The following is a 9,875-nucleotide window of genomic DNA, read 5'->3' as shown; positions in this document are numbered from 1 at the left end:
GCACGCCTGCGGCTGCTTCTTTCCAAACAAGCTTCGCGATCATGTATTACCTCATGAAACATGACACATGCATGATGCAATGAAAAAGCATATGGCGTTTAGCACATGCTAAGGTACGCTATTCTAAGCACGACACCAACGCGACCGCGCAAGATTGACACAACTTACCAGACTTCTTTCTACTCGAATGAAATAATTACGTCGTCATATCAAGAAACAGTTTCAAGTAAATATTAAATGTCACAAAACGCGCCATTAAAACATGGTGTGCTATTAACAAAACACGCATTCCTTGGGGGCGAGTGAACCTGTCGGCGCCCCGTGCACTCCGGCTCAAGGTGATAAGTACATGTGCAGCTACATGTCTTTTTTTTCCTTGAGCAATTATCAGCCTACTATCCTGAAGTTCAGGTGAATGAACGCAGTAACTTGCATCCTATTAAGTGCATTGAGCGGCAGTGCCTATCGACTCCCAGACTTCGCGCTTTACTACCGTGGCCCAATGTCTGTTAGCCAGTTTCCGAATGCGGCATTTATGCGCGAGAAACCTACCGAGGCTAATTTAATGTTTTTTATGCTACTACGCGGATCCAGCAGTGACGCAGCTGGTCAATATATGCTGCTTCTGCAGTGCACAGGCTTGAAGCAGCCGCCGGTAACTGCGGCAGCTGCGGTAGGCACAGGCAAGCGGAACCTGTTTTGCCTACCATGCGAAAGTCGCTGCTAACATCAGCGCCACCGCATCTTTGTGACGTCGCGGGGTGAAGGAGGTCCATACTGTGCGATGTCAGTGCATGTCAAAGATCCCCAGGTAATCGAAATTATTCCGGAGCCCTCCACTACGGCACCGCTTTCTTCCTTTCTTCTCTTAGTACCTCCTTTATCCCATCCCTTCCGGCGCGGTTTGAGGCTTCCGCCGATAAGTGAGACAGATACTGCGCCATTTCGTTTCCCCCAAAACCAATTTCCAGTTTTCTGGGGCCATATTACGTACCGCAAGTTTGTGAGCGTGAAGTCAAAATTGCCAAACAGTGTTTGACAGCACTTTTGACGGATCATGAAATCAGCCAGACACGAGCAAGGCTCCGCCAATGAAGCATTTATTTGTACAAGGGGCCATGTGCTAACGTTTTGTTGTGAAGCTGTCGCAAATAAAATTAGCAATGCTTTGTTTTCTCAAAAAACCGTTTCGAACTCAAAATTCTTAATCAAAACAAGAAGCGTTTTCAGTTTTGAAATTCGCTCTTTCAAGAACATTTGTTGCGGCGAAGGTGCGCTGAGAGCTGCGTGAACAAGTCAGCATAAAAAAAACAAACGCAATGAATTAAAAAAATAACGTTCTATTTTGCTAATAAAGTGTGTTGCAAACTTAAAAAACTGGAAGGAAAATGAGAGGCGCTCTCAGTTTTGGAATTAAATTTTCTATAGGGTAGGTTTTGTTGCCATGAGGGCGCGCTGGTAGTGGTAAAGCGAGAGCATGGCGACTTGCTTGAAAACAGCTGATTCGACGGCAAGTTCCTGCTTTTTTTCGTGTCGTCTAAAATAAAGGCATTGTGCCGATGTCTTAGGCGCAGAAAAAAATGTGATTGAATACAGTGAAGGCCGTAGGTGCACAGAAATAAGCTCGCAAAATGGAGGAAAGAAGGTTTCCTTCCTCCGTGGCTCGCAAGGAGCTCTTGGCACGAAAGTCGATGAAGACCACTTCTTGAGGTAAGTTTGCTGTCGGTGGTCGCTCACTATCGATGACAGAACTGAACGAATACGGCTGTAGGAAAGAACGAGGGCGAGGAAAACGGTCAGGTGCACAGTTTAAACCATTTCGCTCGTCCTTGCTTTTTCGTAGCTCTACTGCAAGTCGTTTTAATGCAGCGCACGCATATGCAAGTGAATGAACACTATTGTAGATTCCCCAATTTATATTCCTGGCCAAAGAATAAATTTCCTTGGCCGATAGCAAGAAATCGCCCAGGAAATCGGGGTGAAATACCGTTATCATTTCAAATGGCGACACCACCAAAGAGGCCACGTATGTCCGTCGCCCAAAAGCTGGTGCTCATCGAATTGCTCGAAGAGCATCCGCCCTTGGCACGGGCTGCGTCAGAGCTCTCGCCTGAGTACGCGGCGGCTCGCAGGCGGGAGCTTTGGGGGAAAACTGCCGCCGCCTTAAATACAGAAGGCCTGTCATTCAACTCGGCTGAACATTGGCGCCATTCGTGGCATGTATACAGGAGGCCACAAGACTTAACACGAATGATGGAAACCGTGTCTTCGACAGGCGCCAGTGCCGCCAAGCGGTAGTCATCGGTGCGAGATAATGCTGTGTGCACGTTCACGGTGGCTAGCGATAGTTGGTGCGCAGCTTCGTTTTGCTCTTTCGCCTGTGCCCGATCGCCGCGTAGACAGCACAATCATAGACACACGCGTTAAGGGGGCATTTGTCTGTGTTTTGCTCGCCGATGCTTGCTCGCACACACAGGCAGCGCCTTGCAGTTTCATTATCGCGGGAACCCGAAATAACGCGCTAAGCTGCCGCAGCGCGCGCGCCTTGCGAGTTTGGTGCGAGAACCGGTGATCCAACAAAATTAATGTTTTGAGCAGTTTAGTGCCCTAACAAGTTCACCCATATATGCCATAATTTCATGCAGCGCACCACACTGCTCATAATATTTATTTTTTTTAGACTGCATCCTTTGGACCAAACTCGCAAGGCGCACAAACTTAGGCAGCCTAGCTCGCAATGTCGGGTGCCTGCGATAAGAAAACTGCAATGCAGAGCGCGCGAGGGCACAGGCGATCGGGCCCAAGAGAAAAAGCAAAGTCAGCCGCACACCAGCTATCGTAAGCCGCCATAAACATACTGAGAGTATTATCTCACAGCCAGTGACTCTCTCTCTCTATATATATATATATTATTTTTAGGTACTGGTCAGGGGATGGGGGAGGAAAATAGGGATTAGCTCTGCCCAGTAATTGCCTCCGTCGAAGGGGTCACCGCAACTGGGCTTTGCTCGTGGCGTTGGCAGCAGTCCAGCAGTAGTGGCTTGCTCGCGGCGAGCGGAGTTGGCGCTGCTGCAAGCTGGCCAGGGTAAGCCTGTCAAAATTGTTCTGTGGAGGTCCGCGTGAACGGTCCTGTCGCAGTGGCGCCGGTGGCGCAGACTGCCGGCTCTAGGTGACCAAGCCATTCAGCCGATCGGGCCAGTGAGCGTCGCGGGATCTTATTTTGAGCAGGTAGCTGTCCCCTCCCCCGCCAACAGCAGGTATGACCACTGTCGTTAGTCAACTGCTGTGATGTTGCAGACAGTTGCAAAGTTTGCAGCTTGGTGGGGATGAAGGATTCTTGACCGAACCTCAGGGCCATGTGCTGTAAGCAATGCAACCCTATGATGTACTTCGAGACATTCATGTTTGAACATGAGTCACTGTGCCTTCTTGCAGGAGCACCACAGCGCACCTCACCCCCCCAGCACACCTTTCTTTCCGTCAGAGTTTCAGTGGGCAGCGAGCCGGGGACGAACAGCCTGCAGAGGGAGGCCAGACTGCAGCTGGTAGGTGAACTGCATTTCAAACCATTTTATGTGTATGCTTTATAGCTTGTGTACACTGCCGATGACGTCATCTGCATTTTTGCTAATTTTGGAAGATGTTGTAGTGCGTAAACTGGAGATTGCAAATACAGCCTCAGCTTCTTTGCCTTTCTTTTCTGGTAGTGCATTTTTGCCTTCAGCCACAGTACCGACTAAACACATTTTAGTCATACACATTTCACACTTTACTAAAACTGTTTACTATGCAGTTGTGTTTGTGTAATGATTTCATGTAGACGACGCCAGTGAAATGTCCTGGCTGCAGGAGACGGGGGAGACATCTGCTGAACTGCTGGTGGAGGAGCATAACAGCATCGGCAGCGTGCTGACACAGCCAGTCAGTTCACCTGCCAGTATGCAGGCTGCACATTGCCCTCTTTTCAAGGTGCTTCTGATAAATACCATATGCAGGAGCACCATACAGTCACAGTTGTTTTACAATGTCCACAATAGTTTCCTTCAGATCCGGCATATTGACACGTTGTGCATGCTTTTTCCCTCTTATAGCAGGAGCCGTGACATGGCTCACGTGCATATTGAGTTCACTGAAACAATGCTGCATTTGTCATATCACTGAGTGCAACTGCTTTTATGTGCTGCTGCTCCCTTCAGACGTTGCAGCAAACAGCTTGCTTATTGCACATCGTGCTGTGTCGTATGACAAGTGTACATTCAGTCTGTTTCCCCTCCGACAGGCACCCGCCAGCAGCAGCCCACTGCACCACCCGCATCGGCAGTTCCAGGCCGTCCATTGCGGTGGAGGAAGTAGCAGGACGAGGAGGTGGACAAGCTGCTTAGGGAGACAAGGCGCACAGCAGACCTCGCTAAGGCACGCAACAGGCAGGATGCCAAATTTTTAGGCATGCCTCCTGGAGGTATGGGCTGACAGGATGCACCACACTTTGTGCAACAGAAGCTGCTGCATGCAACGTGATGTTGCTACGTCCACCGTTCCGAACCTGTGCTTAACCTCACTGTGACCGCCTTTTGTAGGATATGGCGCAGTATATTTCAGCAGGTGATCTATATATAACATGGAAGTGAAATGAGCCTTGAATGTGTCAGGAGCTAAAATTTGCTATTGAACTTTCTTGTATGTGGAGCACCTCAACGAGGCTGCTGCAGACAGAAGGCAGCTAAGGGCCCTGTCACACTAGCCCGACACGCCGCCGACGCCGACCTGACAAAGACACCAAAGATCGGCCAACCCGGTCGGCAGACCTTGTTTGTGGCAGACCAAGCTGTCACACTAGGCCGACAACGACGCCAACGCGTCCGACTACCAGATGTCTTCGTAGTGTGACATGCTTTAACGCCCGCGACGCCGACAAAACCAGTCTGCCAACCGCGTCGTCGCGAGATCGGTTGCCGAGCAAAACCATTCACCAGACACGAACACGATTCCGCTATAGAACTGTTTCTTTACGTTCATAACAAGCACTGGGATAGATGAATGTCCGAAAAGGTATCATTACTGAGGATCGTCGGCCAATGCCAAGGTGCTGGTTGAAGTGATAACTACGATACAAGCAAATTTCATCCTATAACCGCCTGGTGCTGCTGCTGCTTCGTGCAGCTCGCCTGACGTCTTCTAGATCCGCTGCTGAAGCCGTCCTGGAAATCGAGCATAACTTTATTTTATTATGGGACAAGTTGGCAGTAATGGGGTGACTAGGGAAGTTCCTTTATTACTGCGCTGGCTAGTTCCAAAACGCCCTGAGCTGCGGGATTGATGCGAAACCAGCTAGGCTTAGCAGCGAGTACGGCAGCCGGGAAGCAGCGCAGTTCATCGCCCTGGCGCTCCCGCAGGCGGCGTCGTTGCCGAAAGCGCGGCTGTTGCGCAGGCATGCTGTCGTTGCTCGACTATAGCAGGCGGCCTTTCTGATAGCATGCCTTTTTTGCCTTTTTTGGTGCGAACGTGAAGTAAACTGAGCCTGGTCACCGGCAGGCCAGCCTGTACCCCATCTGCTGCCGTAATAAAAATCAGATTAAGATTGGTTTTGACGTAAGCAATAAACGATGACACAGAGAAATGTGACAAATGTATCATTTCTGATTATCGTTGATCAACGCTGAGTTGCTGGTAAAAGCAACAACTTTGATACGAGCAAAATTTCTCGCCAGAATCGCCTCGCAAGCTACCGCTGGCCCGCCATTGCGGTCCGGCTCGCCTGTCGACCGCAGCGGTCCGCTAACTCCGCAGCCAAAGGTGTCGCGGAAATTGACCATAATTTTAGTTTATGGTGCGATTATACTGTTAACAGCAAAGCGATATTAAGAGATGATATAGCGCAGGTTACTCGCGAAGCGGCGGCCGCTGCGCCAGGCAGCAGCGCAGTACGTCGCCTGGCGGGGCTGCGGGCGGTGCCGTTGCCGAAAGCTCGCTACTAGCGCAAGCATGCTTTGTCGCTACTCGTGTATAGCAGGCGGTCTGTCTGATGATAGGGCTATTTTGTCTTTTCTGGTGCGAACTTCGACACCAAGCCAAGCAGTAATCAGACTGCTGCGGGTGGCAAAGCATATGCTTTGAGCTCGAGTGCTTGAGTCGAGCGGCGCAGCGATGCTTGCTGCTTCGTGTGTCCCTGCTTGCAGTGCGGCTGCAGTTCGCAAGCAGCGACCGGTGTAGCGCGCCGGCCGAGTTTTCGCACATGAATCGCCTGCTTTATTTCTGTCGCGAGTGTCACACTGCAGAGTGCTTATCAGCACCTCTGAAGGCAACAAATCCTCTGTTCTCCTTGGTGTCGTGGGTATAGCAGTAGCTTCGCATTCCAGAGGTTCCCAGTTCGAATCCGCGTTGCCGAGAATTTTCTTTTTTCTTTTTATTATTTTAGCCTTCAATAATCTCTCCCGTACTGTTTATCCTCGAGCGACTGGATTTATTTTTCGAGCCACGCCTTTCTGACCCATCAATAAGTGCCGCTCAATACAGGGGTGCACTCAGCCTAGGTTCATAATCACGATTGCTAATGAGTTTGTTTTACTATGGTGGGATTTATTTAAAAGAGTTAAAAATGAAGCGTCCCAGCCCATGAATTTTGCATAGCAGGAAATGACAAAAGAAGAGTGAGAACGAGAAAGGGCCAAGTCGGCAGGAGGTCTCGCATGCTGTCTCGCTAGTGTGACATGGGAGTTGCCGCACCATCGGCCAACTGCCGTCTTGTATGAGACCTGACGCCGACGCCGACAGTCGGCCGACTGTTTTAGTCGTCGCAGTGTGACATAGGGCCAGACATCACGCCAACATGGTTTACGCAGACCAAATCGGCCGACTGTTGCCCTAGTGTGACAGGCCCATAACAGCCACTATGTCAGACCCCAGCAACAACACTGCGGGACGCGAGAAGGAAATCGGTGCGCCTGCACGAGCAGCTTGTACTGGCCATCTCCTTCATGGTGGTGCTGCTGCAAAACCAGCTACAGCCGCCATCAACATAAGTTTTTTTATTATTGTTTTTCATTCTTGTTTTCTGGCACACTTGTTTTTGCAGCCTTCTGCAAGACGTAGGAGGTGTGGTTTTTTTCTTACGGTGCCTTTTTACCTTCTGCAAGACGCAGAAGGTCTGTAATAATTTCTAGTCGAACTGTGTGTATTTTTGAAATGGTGCCTTTTTACCTTCTGCAAGATAGAGAAGGTGTGTGATACTCTCTAGTCAGTGTGTGACGCAGAAGGCATATGATGTTCTCTAGTCAAGTTGTTTTTGCATATTTGTAATGGTGCCTTTTTAAATTTTGCAAGATGGAGATGTCTGACATCTAGTAAGTCTCTATCTGCTTTTTTCTGTTGTTATTGTTTTACTTCTGCAAGATGCTGTAGTATTAATGGCCTAACTATGGAGCTGCTGCCGTGGGACTTTTCATGCAGTATTGCCTGCATTGTAACAAGCTGCATGATTTGTTCGGCTCGGCATGACTGTGCTCCATGTTCTGCTGTTCAGTGAAAACCTCTACAAGCATACCACCTAACTGATGTAACTGTGATGTTTACATGTCTCTATATATGTATGAGGATTTTTTCCTAGTGCTGCATTCATTGCGAGCACTGCGACTTGCATTGAGTGCCGTACACTTAGGGATGCACGATTTTCATTGAAACTGCTGCACTGTTCGTCATTTGCAGTGATAATGGCCATTTGTAATGTAATAGTAATACCTTTATATTCCATCATAGTGATGGGGGAGGTAGGAAGAAAAAACTGGGCTCTTGGCTTGGCGAGGCTCCCCCCCTCCAGCAATAATAAAAAAGTGAGAAAGAGGCATCAGCAAAAGTGTAGCATGTGCAGAAAATAAAGGTGCACTCGACGACACATTATAATCATGGATTGTCGCTCGAGATTCGCAAACAAAATTGAGAACATTTGCACGAAACATTCGCAGAAATTTGGTTCTTCAAAAAAAGTGACGTCACCATTTATGCAAGAAAAAAAAAAGACAAGCGAACATAAAAGGACCTATTTTGTGCCCACTATCCCCAAAACAGTTAGACAACGTGAAAGTTCAAAGCTTTGAACACATGTCGAACTTTTGCACTCTGAAAATAAGGAAATGCAACAATACAAATGCCACTTTTTAGATTACAAAACACAGGTTTTACATGAAGAGAAATGAATGATGAATCACAATCACAGAAAATAAATCGAACAAAAACATTTCCTGCTGGAACTTATCTAGAAAATATCAGGAAAGAGGTTCAGCCCTCTTTAAAGCTAATCTGATATCAGGTTTCATTGCTTGCTGGAGTTGAAGGCCATGTTTAATTTGTAAATTCAACAAGTGAGGAAGGTGATCTCGTAATTTGTGCAAAATAACTCTTTATTCCATATATGTGGGTTATGGGCAGGATAATGCATAACTTTTCTCTGTAAGGAAGCTAGTTCGTTCAGAAACTACATTCTTTTTAATTTCGTTTTTATAGGCTGAAGCTAAATGGTAAGCGTACATATCATATATGGCCATTATGTTATGTTTCTGAAAGAGCGGAAAAGGTGGATGGTCATCAGGAGCGCTGGAAATATTTCTTAGCATTTCTTTCTGCAGTCCATATGTTTTATGCATGTTACTTAGGGTTGTCATTCCCCTGGCAAAGTGACAATATTTTATGTGCGAGTAGAACAATGGGTGGTGTAACTGAGTTTTAACCTTGGTAGGGAAGATATGTTTGTTTATATTAGTCAGGCTAACGAGTCATGACAACTTCTGTAAAATATGATCCACTTGGGCACCCCATGACATCTGTTCCGTGCAGACGACACCAAGTATTTTAAATGAGCTTACAATTTCCATGAATTATTATGGCAGATATCTTTATCGATGAATATGTTTCTATTTTTTGGACGAAAGGGAACGGCTTTTGTTTTATTAGCGTTTACGTTGAACTTGTTTCATTTAGACCATTCTTCAATACTTATGAGTGCTCTGTTTGCCTGGTTAATTACATGATTGGGCAAAGTGGCAGAAAATAGTAATGTCGTGTCTTCTGCATAAATAACACAATTTTGGCTACATCATCTATATCAACGCTTTGGTATATGTTAAAGGTTTTGTAGTCATGTAAAATCTATTATGTAGTGCTTACTGAGCATTGCACTACTTGTGTACTACGTTTGTGCACTTGCTGCAAAATTCGGCTTATTGCCTGCACAAGCTGTGCACAAGCTGTAATAATTACCAGTTGAGCTTGTAGTCTTGTAATCTGCTTTTATCATGTCAGCATTACAATTTGTGTTGCCCTTGACAAGACATGTGGAATTATTGTCAATGTTATGGCATGCAATATGTTTTTGCTAAGGCGTGTGCTCATGTGACCACCTGTGTGAAATGGTGCAGTATGCACTAAATAAATGTTCGGTGGTACTTTCTGACTTCATCAAACATTGCCCTCCTTGCTTCAACAATACACTCTTTATTCACGTGCTTTGTCATGCAAACAGCGAGCACAGGTGGCTCTCCAAACAGCACAGGCAGGCTTCAAGATGACGGCAGTGGAGGGGCAGCTGGGTCCACACGGGCAATGGCACTGGAGGGCGCATGAAGATGCGTTTGGCTTGCTGGAGGAGTTGTTTCGGCTTGAATTTCAAGTGGAGACCGAGACGGAAGTGGCTGCGCGGGGAACTCTATGATGATATGGCAGCTGGTGTGCACGCTTGCTTCTTCGCCACTGCAGGCTTCCAGACACACAGCGCGGACAAGAAAAAGAAAAAAAGCTGCCACTTCCCTAGCTGTAGGCAAAATAACCACGACATGCACACAAGGATTGGCTGGACACTGCCTTGCCTGCAAAGGCTTGGCCGGCGA

The 9,875-nt window shown here is 47.5% G+C and overlaps 1 long non-coding RNA gene across 1 annotated transcript; it reads left to right on the top strand.

The window, feature by feature from the left end:
* The first annotated feature begins 1,468 nt into the window (after positions 1-1,468).
* LOC144115519 (uncharacterized) lies at positions 1,469-9,427 on the top strand. The gene is made up of 3 exons (XR_013311418.1): positions 1,469-1,710; positions 3,436-3,545; positions 4,280-9,427. It is a non-coding gene; the product is annotated as an uncharacterized LOC144115519 (long non-coding RNA).
* The last annotated feature ends 448 nt before the right edge of the window (positions 9,428-9,875 follow it).

The sequence above is a fragment of the Amblyomma americanum genome, chromosome 1 (assembly GCF_052857255.1).
Source record: "Amblyomma americanum isolate KBUSLIRL-KWMA chromosome 1, ASM5285725v1, whole genome shotgun sequence".
NCBI lineage: Eukaryota > Metazoa > Arthropoda > Arachnida > Ixodida > Ixodidae > Amblyomma > Amblyomma americanum.
The sequence above is the reverse complement of the archived record's forward strand: the minus strand, read 5'-3'. Positions and strand labels throughout refer to the sequence as shown.